The following is a 12,927-nucleotide window of genomic DNA, read 5'->3' on the forward strand; positions in this document are numbered from 1 at the left end:
CCCTGCTTCTGTTTTCCCTGCCAGCTCAGGACTCCAGCACCCTGTCTTGCTGAGCCAGACACTCCCGTCTGGCTCCAGACACAGACCCAGGGCCTGAATCACTTGTCCCAAAGCTGCAAGTTTACCTGAAAACAGCTCGCAGTAGTGTGCTTGTCTTTAGCACTCAGATGCCCAACTCCCAATGGGGTCTAAACCCAGATAAATCCGTTTTACCCTGCATAAAGTTTATGCAGGGCAAACTCATAAATTGTTCGCCCTCTATAACACTGATAGAGAGATATGCACAGTTTTTTGCTCCCCCAGGTATTAATACATACTCTGAGTGAATTACTAAATAGAAAGTGATTTTATTAAATACAGACAGTAGGATTTAAGTGGTTCAAAGTAGTAACAGACAGAACAAAGTAAGTCACAAGCAAAATAAAATAAAATGCGCAAATCTATGCCTAATCAAACTGAATACAGATAATCTCACCCTCAGAGATGCTTCAGTAAGTTTTTCTCAGACTGGACACCTTCCAGGCCTGGGCACAATTCTTTCCCCTGGTGCAGCTCAGGTGATAGCTAGGGGATTCTTCATGATGGCTTCTCTCCTCTCTCTTCTCTTCCCCCCTTTATATATCTTTTGCATAAGGCGGGAACTCTTTGTCTCTCTGGGTTTCCACCCCCCCTCACTGGAAAAGCACCAGGTTAAAGATGGATTCCAGTTCAGGTGACATGATCACATGTCACTGCAAGACTTCATTACTCACTTGCCAGCACACACATATACAGGAAGACTCACAGGTAAACAGCCATCTGCAGACAATGGGAGTCATCAAGATTCCAAACCATCATTAATGGTCCACACTTTACACAATTACAATAGGCCCTCAGAGTTACATTTTATATTTCTAGTTTTAGATACAAGAGTGGTACATTTATACAAATCAGATGATCATACTCAGTAGATTATAAGCTTTGTAATGATACCTTACAAGAGACCTTTTGCATGAAGCATATCCCAGTTACGTTACATTCACTTATTACCGTATTTTCTCTAAAACTATCTCAGTTACATTATATTGACTTATTATCAAGTTTTTATAAAACCATATAGACTGCACAACGTCACACCCTCCTCCTGAACTTACTGCCAGAGACTTGGACACTGACCATGGCGGAGGCAGTATACCTAAAATTCATTTTTGGGCTCCCCTATGGGGCAGACACTCCTGTGTCCCCCAAAAGGGAAAGAGACCCTGACCCAGCTGTAGGCTCACAGCTTCCAGCTATGAGGGACCTTTCGCTGGCCAGCAAAATCCCCCCCCCTTTCACTCAGGTTGGGTTTGCTTCCAGCTAGAGTCCTTGGGGTTTGTTCCCACCGCAGCAGTCACCAGGACCCCAACTTCCAGCTCCAGGATACATGTCTCTGTGCACCTCTTCCACTCCATTACAGCCAGGTCATGCTTCTGGGTCTTAATTGCTTTGTCTCTTAAGTCCAGGCTGGTGGGCAGCCTTTTCTTTTTCCAGGTCAGGCTTTCCCCAGGCAAATTGTACATCAATTTCCATTTGTCTTCCCTTGAGACCATCACTTGATGAGCTGGGATACCACAGAGAACACCCTCCTGCCAGAACAGGCACCCCTCCACTCCTGTCTTGCTAAATTAGACACCCCAGTCAGCTTCAGCACAGACAGAGGTTGGGCCACACCCATCTGCAGTTCACTGAAACTGAGATGCACTCAGCTCAGGGGCTTCTTAGTTAACAGAGACATTCCCAGCGCCCATTGTTCAGTCTTTCTGGGCAATTTGCAACTTGTGTAGTTTGAACTTCTTTTGATCTTCATTCTTACTTATTTTGCTTCCTTTTCTGTCCCTACTTCCCTTTCCCGAAATAAGCAAACAGAAAATAACAAACCAGTAACCACTTTGTCTGTTCTCCAGCCACCACACTTAAAACTCACTTAAAATCACTACCAGTATCTCAAAGCAATCAGCTGTGCACAGATCCTGCCGACTACGCCACTGTGACGGGTTGGATCACAGAAACCCCCTTGGGAGCTGCCACCCGATGTGCAAAGACTACCCCTGCTTCTGTTTTCCCTGCCAGCTCAGGACTCCAGCACCCTGTCTTGCTGAGCCAGACACTCCCGTCTGGCTCCAGACACAGACCCAGGGCCTGAATCACTTGTCCCAAAGCTGCAAGTTTACCTGAAAACAGCTCGCAGTAGTGTGCTTGTCTTTAGCACTCAGATGCCCAACTCCCAATGGGGTCTAAACCCAGATAAATCCGTTTTACCCTGCATAAAGTTTATGCAGGGCAAACTCATAAATTGTTCGCCCTCTATAACACTGATAGAGAGATATGCACAGTTGTTTGCTCCCCCAGGTATTAATACATACTCTGAGTGAATTACTAAATAGAAAGTGATTTTATTAAATACAGACAGTAGGATTTAAGTGGTTCAAAGTAGTAACAGACAGAACAAAGTAAGTCACAAGCAAAATAAAATAAAATGCGCAAATCTATGCCTAATCAAACTGAATACAGATAATCTCACCCTCAGAGATGCTTCAGTAAGTTTTTCTCAGACTGGACACCTTCCAGGCCTGGGCACAATTCTTTCCCCTGGTGCAGCTCTTGTTGCAGCTCAGGTGATAGCTAGGGGATTCTTCATGATGGCTTCTCTCCTCTCTCTTCTCTTCCCCCCTTTATATATCTTTTGCATAAGGCGGGAACTCTTTGTCTCTCTGGGTTTCCACCCCCCCTCACTGGAAAAGCACCAGGTTAAAGATGGATTCCAGTTCAGGTGACATGATCACATGTCACTGCAAGACTTCATTACTCACTTGCCAGCACACACATATACAGGAAGACTCACAGGTAAATACAGCCATCTGCAGACAATGGGAGTCATCAAGATTCCAACCCATCATTAATGGTCCACACTTTACACAATTACAATAGGCCCTCAGAGTTACATTTTATATTTCTAGTTTTAGATACAAGAGTGGTACATTTATACAAATCAGATGATCATACTCAGTAGATTATAAGCTTTGTAATGATACCTTACAAGAGACCTTTTGCATGAAGCATATCCCATAGACTGCACAACGTCACAGATAGTTATCTTAGTGTTAAGTGTAGTTTAGTAGTTGGGGACGGTTGCGCCCTTCACCGACTGCCCTGCGGGGCTCTGGGACATGCCCGGCTTCAAACCCTGCAGTTCATATAACAAGCCCATGCCCACGGGCGATCCCCACGACTCCTGCCTTAGGTGTCTGGGGGAGGCCCATCAGGCGGACGGGTGTAAGATCTGCAAAGCGTTCAAGCCCCGAACAAGAAAAGAGCAGGAAATCCACCTCAAGCAACTCCTGATGGAGTCCGCACTGCAGCCCTCCCAAGACGCGGGACCAAGCGCCTCGGTTCGCAGTGCTCCCACAACGGTACTGGCCACGGCACCACAAAAGATCCCGTGCCCGCCTCGGGACTGACAATCTCCTGGGCCCCAAAGACGCTCACCCCAGCACCGCTCCCACTCCCCGGTTGCTCGAAAAAAGCCTTGGGAGGACCCTCCATTAGGCCCGAAGTGGTCGCCGCGGCGCCAACCGAGCAAACTTCGGACCAGGCCTCTAAACCTGACAAAGCTGCTAGGCCCAGGTCTGCCCCTCCCAGTCTGTCAAGATGCACTCGCCGTTTTCCTATGGCTCAATGGGAAGCTCGGAAACTCCTGCAGCTCTTGCCCCTTCTGCGTTTTCCAACTCTGCTTTTATATCCTCCTCTGAAGACATGCAGAAGTCAGGTGCCACGTGGGAGCTGCTGTCTGAACCCGGTTGGGTTAAGATGAGGGTGGGGAGGATTTGGGGGGGGGGGGCAATTTGACAATTGAACCATTTCCCCCCCAATCGGTCAGATCATCTTTGAGCAAAAGAACAACAGAAACCCAAACGGCACTTCTTTCTTTCTTTCTTTCTTTCTTTCTTTCTTTCTTTCTTTCTTTCTTTCTTTCTTTCTTTCAAAGGACAAAACAACAACAACAAAAAATGTCTCCCTTTTAAAAACATAAGAACGGCCGTACCGGGTCAGACCAAAGGTCCATCTAGCCCAGTATCCTGTCTACCGACAGTGGCCAATGCCAGGTGCCCCAGAGGGAGTGGACCTAACAGGCAATGATCAAGTGATCTCTCTCCTGCCATCCATCTCCACCCTCTGACAAACAGAGGCTAGGGGCACCATTCCTTACCCATCCTGGCTAATAGCCATTAATGAACTTAACCACCATGAATTTATCCAGTTCTCTTTTAAACGCTGTTATAGTCCTAGCCTTCACAACCTCCTCAGGTAAGGAGTTCCACAAGTTGACTGTGCGCTGCGTGAAAAGAACTTCCTTGTATTTGTTTTAAACCTGCTGCCCATTAATTTCATTTGGTGGCCCCTAGTTCTTGTATTATGGGAATAAGTAAATAACTTTTCCTTATCCACTTTCTCCACATCACTCATGATTTTATATACCTCTATCATATCCCCCCTTAGTCTCCTCTTTTCCAAGCTGAAAAGTCCTAGCCTCTTTAATCTCTCCTCAGATGGGACCTGTTCCAAACCCCTAATCATTTTAGTTGCCCTTTTCTGAACCTTTTCTAGTGCCAGTATGAGATGAGGAGACCACATCTGTACGCAGTATTCGAGATGTGGGCGTACCATCGATTTATATAAGGGCAATAATATATTCTCAGTCTTATTCTCTATCCCCTTTTTAATGATCCCTAACATCCTGGTTGCTTTTTTGACCGCCTCTGCACACTGCGCGGACATCTTCAGAGAACTATCCACGATGACTCCAAGATCTTTTTCCTGACTTGTTGTAGTTAAATTAACCCCCATCATATTGTATGTATAGTTGGGGTTATTTTTTCCAATGTGCATTACTTTACATTTATCCACATTAAATTTCATTTGCCATTTTGTTGCCCAGTCACTTAGTTTTGTGAGATCTTTTTGAAGTTCGTCACAGTCTGCTTTAGTCTTAACTATCTTGAGCAGTTTAGTATCATCTGCAAACTTTGCCACCTCACTGTTTACCCCTTTCTCCAGATCATTTATAAATAAGTTGAATAGGATTGGTCCGAGGACTGACCCTTGGGGAATACCATTAGTTACCCCTCTCCATTCTGAGAATTTACCATTAATTCCTACCCTTTGTTCCTGGTCTTTTAACCAGTTCTCAATCCATGAAAGGACCTTCCCTTTTATCCCATGACAGCTTAATTTACGTAAGAACCTTTGGTGAGGGACTTTGTCAAAGGCTTTCTGGAAATCTAAGTACACTATGTCCACTGGATCCCCCTTGTCCACATGTTTGTTGACCCCTTCAAAAAACTCTAATAGATTAGTAAGACACGATTTCCCTTTACAGAAACCATGTTGACTATTGCTCAACAGTTTATGTTTTTCTATGTGTCTGACAATTTTATTCTTAACTATTGTTTCGATTAATTTGCCCGATACCAACGTTAGACTTACCGGTCTGTAATTGCCGGGATCACCTCTAGAGCCTTTTTTAAATATTGGCGTTACATTAGCTAACTTCCAGTCATTGGGTACAGAAGCCGATTTAAAGGACAGGTTACAAACCTTAGTTAATAGTTCCGCAACTTCACATTTGAGTTCTTTCAGAACTCTTGGGTGAATGCCATCTGGTCCCGGTGACTTGTTAATGTTAAGTTTATCAATTAATTCCCAAACCTCCTCTCGTGACACTTCAATCTGTGACAGTTCCTCAGATTTGTCACCTACAAAAGCCGGCTCAGGTTTGGGAATCTCCCTAACATCCTCAGCCGTGAAGACTGAAGCAAAGAATCCCTTTAGTTTCTCCGCAATGACTTTATTGTCTTTAAGCGCTCCTTTTCTATCTCTATCATCGAGGGGCCCCACTGGTTGTTTAGCAGACTTCCTGCTTCTGATGTACTTAAAAAACATTTTGTTATTACCTTTGGAGTTTTTGGCTAGCCGTTCTTCAAACTCCTCTTTGGCTTTTCTTATTACATTCTTGCACTTAATTTGGCAGCGTTTATGCTCCTTTCTATTTGTCTCACTAGGATGTGACTTCCACTTTTTAAAGGAAATCTTTTTATCTCTCACTGCTTCTTTTACATGGTTGTTAAGCCACGGTGGCTCTTTTTTAGTTCTTTTACTGTGTTTCTTAATTTGGGGTATACATTGAAGTTGGGCCTCTATTATGGTGTCTTTAAAAAGCGCCCATGCAGCTTGCAGGGATTTCACTTTAGTCACTGTACCTTTTAACTTCTGTTTAACTAACCCCCTCATTTTTGCATAGTTCCCCCTTTTGAAATTAAATGGCACAGTGTTGGGCTGTTCAGATGTTCTTCCCACCACAGGGATGTTGAACGCTATTGTATTATGGTCACTGTTTCCAAGCGGTCCTGTTATAATTACCTCTTGGACCAGCTCCTGCGCTCCACTCAGGACTAAATCTAGAGTTGCCTCTCCCCTTGTGGGTTCCCGTACCAGCTGCTCCATGAAGCAGTCATTTAAAGTATCGAGAAATGTTATCTCTGCATTTCGTCCTGAGGTGACATGTACCCAGTCAATATGGGGATAATTGAAATCCCCCACTATTATTGGGTTCTCGATTTTGATAGCCTCTCTAATTTCCCTTAGCATTTCATCATCACTATCACTGTCCTGGTCACATGGTCTATAATAGATCCCTATTGTTATATTCTTATTAGAGCATGACATTTCTATCCATAGAGATTCTATGGAACATGTGGATTCACTTAAGATTTTTATTTCATTTGATTCTACATTTTCTTTCACATATAGTGCCACTCCCCCCCCCCCCCCCCGCACAACCTGTTCTGTCCTTCCGATATATTTTCTACCCCGGAATGATAGTGTCCCATTGACTGTCCTCAGTCCACCAGGTTTCTGTGATGCCTATTATATCAATATCCTCCTTTATCACGAGGCACTCTAGTTCACCCATCTTATTATTTAGACTTCTAGCATTTGTGTACAAGCACTTTAAAAACTTGTCACTATTTATTTGTCTGCCCTTTTCTGATGTGTCAGATTCTTTTTTATGTGAATGTTTATCATCTGATCTGGCCCTTACATTATCCTCCTCCCTCCTCTGCTCCTGACTATAACCTGGAGATTCTCTATCATTAGACTCTCCCCTAAGAGAAGTCTCTGTCCGATCCACATGCTCCTCTGCAGCAATCGGTTTTCCCCCATCTCCTAGTTTAAAAACTGCTCTGCGACCTTTTTAATGTTTAGTGCCAGCAGTCTGGTTCCACTTTGGTTTAGGTGGAGCCCATCTCGCCTGTATAGGCTCCCCCCAACCCAAAAGTTTTCCCAGTTCCTAATGAATGTAAACCCCTCCTCTCTACACCATCGTCTCATCCACGCATTGAGACTCTGAAGCTCTGCCTGCCTACCTGGCCCTGTGCGTGGAACTGGGAGCATTTCTGAGAATGCCACCATAGAGGTCCTGGATTTCAGTCTCTTCCCTAGCAGCCTAAATTTGGCCTCCAGGACGTCTCTCCGACCCTTCCCTATGTCATTGGTACCTACATGTACCACGACCACCGGCTCCTCCCCAAACTACACATAAGTGCTTTTCAAGCACAACTCTGAATTCTCTCGCCCTCTTCTTCCCGAGAGAGACCATGGGAGCCAATATCACAGGAATTCGCCGGGGAGGGGGGGGAGCTTAGGGTGGGGGTGGAGGGTTAATTCGGGGGAGGCGGGCGGGGATACAGATTGAAATGCTGTAAATATGAAATTTCAAACAAACACCAAAAAGGGGAATTGAGGAATCCCTTGAACAATGAAACAGGGATTTAAAACAAAATACAAGCGATCAACCACAGTCCCAGGGAACAGTTTGCGTCCTGGAATTAAAATATATATCTATAGATCTATAGATATATACTGACCTCTGCTCCAGCCCCATTGACTGTGGGGGGGGGCAGGTGAAGGGAACAAGGAGACCCCCTCCCCTTTTGATGAAGACAGGGGACGGGATCGCAAAAACTAAGAGCAGATTTTTACTATCAAAATTTAAAAAAAGAAAAAAATAACTGGTTTTGGCACAATTTTTATGGAATATAAACATATAATGCGTCATTTCTGTGACTTTCTCAACATTCCCTTTTCCTGCTGGATAAGGTACTTTTTTCATACATCTTGACATGGATCGGTCATTTTCTCACTCACTGCCACTGTGGAATTGTGGGTAAAAAAAAAATTACTGTAAGACCCAAAGATGCTGTAACTGTAGGTTAGGAAAATTGTTTGGGGTTTATTTTGCTTTTTTTTCTGGCCAGGGCTGTTGGGTGTCAGGAGTTCTTAAGTCTATGGTTATTTACTTGCATCCCTCTGGGCTGGAAGGCATTTGACGGGGTCGAGTTGAAGGGGCCGGTGGGCGTGTGGTTCAGCTTCATGGAGTGTGGAAGGGTTTCGCTTTCTGGTTCCTTTTCTCCCAGCCTGTGGAACTACTGGAGAGCATGTGAGATCATGGGGGGGTTTTAGAACGGTCCTGGGCTTCAACGGCTGGGATGTAGTGACTTAAACATTGGATAGAAGGGTGGAGACATAAGGGGCAGGATCACTAGCTGGTATGAATGGATGTTGCACCATTGGCGTCCATGTAGCTATGCTTATTGACACCCCACTGGGGATGGGGCCCAAGGAGCTTGGGAATCTCAAGCTCCCACTCCCAGTGGCCAGCAAACACCTTGGATAAACAGTAGGGTGTAGGTGAAAAATGGGTGATATTTACAGTGTTGCCCTTGCCAGTGCTCTCTGGCCAGACACAAGGCCAGCAAAGGGCTGGATAGGCCCTGAGAAGCTTTTTCCAGCTCTAGGTCTTGGTGGGGGTAGATGGACCACCCACTAGTGTCATTCCCCTGCCCCCATGCAGAGCAACCAGCCCTCAACCACCAGGGCCATCACTGAGAGCTGAGTGCCCGTGAAACTCAGGGTTTCAGGGCAGCCACTGACCCACCTCGCCGGAGCAAAACCCACAGGCAGGATGGCTGGCAGCTCCCCGCCCAAGCCAAGTGGCCAATAGGACAGCTTAGGCATGCAGGGAAACTGGCCTGCAAAGCCTCCTGGGATACTGAGGGCTGCTTCAGTGGCTCCGTTGGAGCTGTATGCCAGGCCACGGGACGCCCCCCCCCCCCGGCCAAGTTCTCCCCTGAACATCGCAGCTTGCACCAGAGTCAATGCAGCGTCCAAGTCTATTACTCTAGGATATTCGAGTGTTTTATTCAACAACCAATGACTTACCCCACTCATTCCCCCCTCAGCCTCCTCCTTTAGTCCAATGCCCAGCCAGGGCCCTGGGCTCAGCAGAGCCTGAGCCAAGAGGGTGGCATGGGGGTGTCAGCTGCACAATCCCTTTTGCACCTCTTGGATAACACAGCACAGCTTCTCCAGCCATCCTGGCCTTGGCATGGGAACAGCTCCAGCTCCCATTGCACTGAGGGGAGCCATTCCCAGCCACCCCCCCAATGGGAACTGCCCATCAATCCCCTGATGGGAGCTGGGCTCGGGTCTGGTCTCCAACCCTCGCCTGTACAGTCAGGGCAGTCACGCCCTTGTAGGACATTCCTGCCTCCCAGTCTGCTCCGGGAGCCTGCATTTCACGCTCGCCGTCACAAGTGCAATGAGTTCGTTAGCTGAGCCGGGCTCAGCCCTGATGGACGGTGGGCTTTTCAGGACGCTGGGGGACGTTTAAGCAGCAGGTTTGTTTTCTTGCTGGGTGTTGCATTTGGAGGGTCTTTGAAAGCTGAAGATGGGGGCGATTGGAGCTGCATTCCTTTTGCGCCTATGAAATCTTTGCAGGGTTATTTGGGGTTGGGACTGCTGCCTCGTGATGCCTCCCAGGGAACAGCCGTCCAACCGGGGCTGGATTTGGTTGCATGGGCTGTTGCTCTCCTGTGGCTTAGCACCCAGATCGCAGGGGGGTGCAGTCGTGTCTCGGGGGGTGGTTCCTGGGGTATCGCAGGGGGGTGCAGTCGTGTCTTGGGGGGGTAGGGGGTGCAGTTGTGTCTCGGAGGGGCGGTTCCTGAGGTATCACAGAGGGGCGCAGTCGTGTCTCAGGGGGGTTACTGGGGTACAACAGGGGGGTATAGTTGTGTCTCGGGGAGGGGGGTTCCTGGGGTATCACAGGGGGATGAAGTCGTGTCTCAGGGGGTTACTGGGGTGCAACAGGGGGGTGCAGTCATGTTTTCTACCGGAGTGGCTCTAACGTGGCTTCCTATCCAGGCCCTTGAGCTGATCTGGCACCGGTGCCCCTCCCCCATTTTCTTTAGGTTTTGCTGACACCTGGGGGACCCTTGTCACTTGGCTGCTCTTGGGGGTTGGCCCCAGCTCCGCATCTCTGGGCGAGGCCTTAGCAGGGACCCTCCTTTCAATGCAATTCCCTGGCTCAGTGCATTTGACCGCGTCGCCCCCTGGTGGCTGACAGCAGCTCTAACAGCCTCCTGCTGACCCTCAGTAGCATGTATCTACTCCTGGGGTTTGGGGGGGGCTCTGGGGTGAAGGTCTCTGGGTCTAATCTCAGTGGTGACGGCAGCGTGGTCTGGGCTTGGACCCATCACCCACCCACCCCCAGCTGACTGACGAGCCAGCTCTGATCTGAGGGAGGGTAAGGGGGTGTCGGTCACTGGGGGGTTAGGGAGACCCTGCCTGTGCTCCGATGTATCGAATGTTGCTCGCTCTCTTTGTATACGGCTCTTTTCATTTATCTGGGGGGAGGATTAGCCCTTCTGAGAGTGGGATCGGGGGTGGGGATACAGGTATCAGGGGGCTGATTTGTGGGGTGACCTCCCTTTAATCCCCTCCTCCCATCTCCCCCATTGGCCCCCACGCCCACCAGCCTCTTATTTCATGGGTGGTAGCTCCTGGTAGGACACTCACCGTCAGGGCAATCGCTCGCCCCAGTTCGGGGGGCTCCCCCCTTGCTCTCCCCTCTTGCTCCCCCTCTCTTGCTGGTAAACTGGCCCCCAGCCATGGGGAGCCCTGCTCTCCCGGCTCAGCCTGCCCCCCATCTCTTTGGGACTAGTGTTACGCTGAGGGCCTGGGCCAACTCCCAGCTCCAGCGCCTTTAAAGTCGGGGAAGGGCCCTTCCCTCATCCCCCAACCCATCCTGGCTGCCCCCCTCTGACCCAGGCCCCAAACCCCTTCCCAGCCCCCAGCTGCAATTGAAGCCAGAGAGCCACAAAATCCTGCTGCCATCCGCACCGCTGAATGAGCCCCCTACCCCGGCCATCCATGATCCCCCCCCAGTCAGTCCACCCCCTCAAACGCCTTTATTGATTGGGAAGGCGGAGCTTCAAGCTCTCCAATCATCTTCTAACTCCAGCTCCATCCACCAGTGAGAAGCCTGTGCCTCCCCTTTCCATGAGAGATCTCCTCTGTGATTGGCTAGCTGTTAGCCAATGGTTAGGAAGATGTGCTTATTTCTCTTGGGGTCATGGGCCAAGTTGGGATGGAGCAGCTGCAGCCCCACAGAGTCCACAGCCCCATGAGTCATAAGGGGGATTAGAACCCACGACCTACTGAGCCCAAAGCCACCTGTGCAAATTCTGCACCCAGCCAGTAGGGGGCAGTGATGCAGGCACCACGCATTGCAGCAGGGGATGGGGGAGATGCTGCTGCCCATTGCCTGTGAACAAGGTGTCTCTGAGCCTTTCCATCACTAGGAGATGGCACAAGAGGGGTGGGGAACCCCTTAGTCACACCACATGGCCAGCCACCCATGGGGACCTTCAGGCACGCAACCCTCCCCCCCTCCTTGAGCTGAGGGTGCAGTTCTCCCAGCTGGGAGCTAGTAGAAGGTTTTTGTCCTCATTAGCGGGTGCTTCCTCTGCCAGGCCCTGTGCGTTTAGCTCCCCCGTTTCCCATCACACCCCTCGTTGGCCCAATCCCACCACGTGTGACCAGGGCTGCCCAGTGGGTGCCGGCAGAATAGCACCGCCCTCCTGCCTGCTGGGTCTTGGGATGGGCCTTCCATGGCAGCCACAGCTGGGGAGGAACCTGTCCAGATTTTCTGGTACCCTGAGCACCACCTGGTGGTGACTAGAGAAACACAAATACCAAATAACAAGAGCATCAGATCTACACAACCCAACTGAGATTGGGGTCCCTGTTGTGCTGGGCACTGCGCAGACCTACAAGACACACACACACACACACACACACACACCGCACACACACACACACCTCAAAGACCTGACTCTCTAGATAGCCAAGAGTTGGGGAAGGGAAACTGAGGCACAGAGCGGGGTGGTGACTTGCCCAAGGTCACCCAGTAGGGGAAAGCTGGAAACAGAACCCAGCCTAGTGGCTCATCCAAACTGCCCAGCCCCGGTTCCCATCGCCAACCCGCCTGGAGCCGCAGTGCATCCTGGCTGGCTGAAAAAGCCAGAATTGTCCCTGTGCCTTTAGACGTGACCTCGCCTCCCGCCCCCCGCGTCACCCCAAACCATGGGCCAGTGAGATCCTCAGGGCTGCACACGACAGGCAACTATCTCCTGTGGGGAACTCAGCTTCCTTTGTGCGCTGGGGCCTGTACTAACCTCGCTGCGCGGCGGTGGTTCCGATCTGTCTCCTCCCCTGTCCGCGCTTTTCGTTCCTTCTTTTCTTCGGTTCTTTCCTGCTCTCTCTGTCTCTCACTTGGAATTCCGTTGCTCCTTCCTTCCTCTATTCAATATGCCAAACCAATTTTGGGTCGAGTGCATTAAACAGAACAAAAGACAAAAAGAATTATAACAATAACGACGATGCAGATCATTTAAAAAAAAATACAAAAAAATGGCAACTACTGTTGAGTTACAAACGAGAAATTCAAACAATAAAGGAAACAAGAGTTCTTGGAACCAAGGGGCCGAGCGCTGGGTGGTTTTGTTC

The sequence above is a fragment of the Malaclemys terrapin genome, chromosome 23 (assembly GCF_027887155.1).
Source record: "Malaclemys terrapin pileata isolate rMalTer1 chromosome 23, rMalTer1.hap1, whole genome shotgun sequence".
NCBI classification, from domain to species: domain Eukaryota; kingdom Metazoa; phylum Chordata; order Testudines; family Emydidae; genus Malaclemys; species Malaclemys terrapin.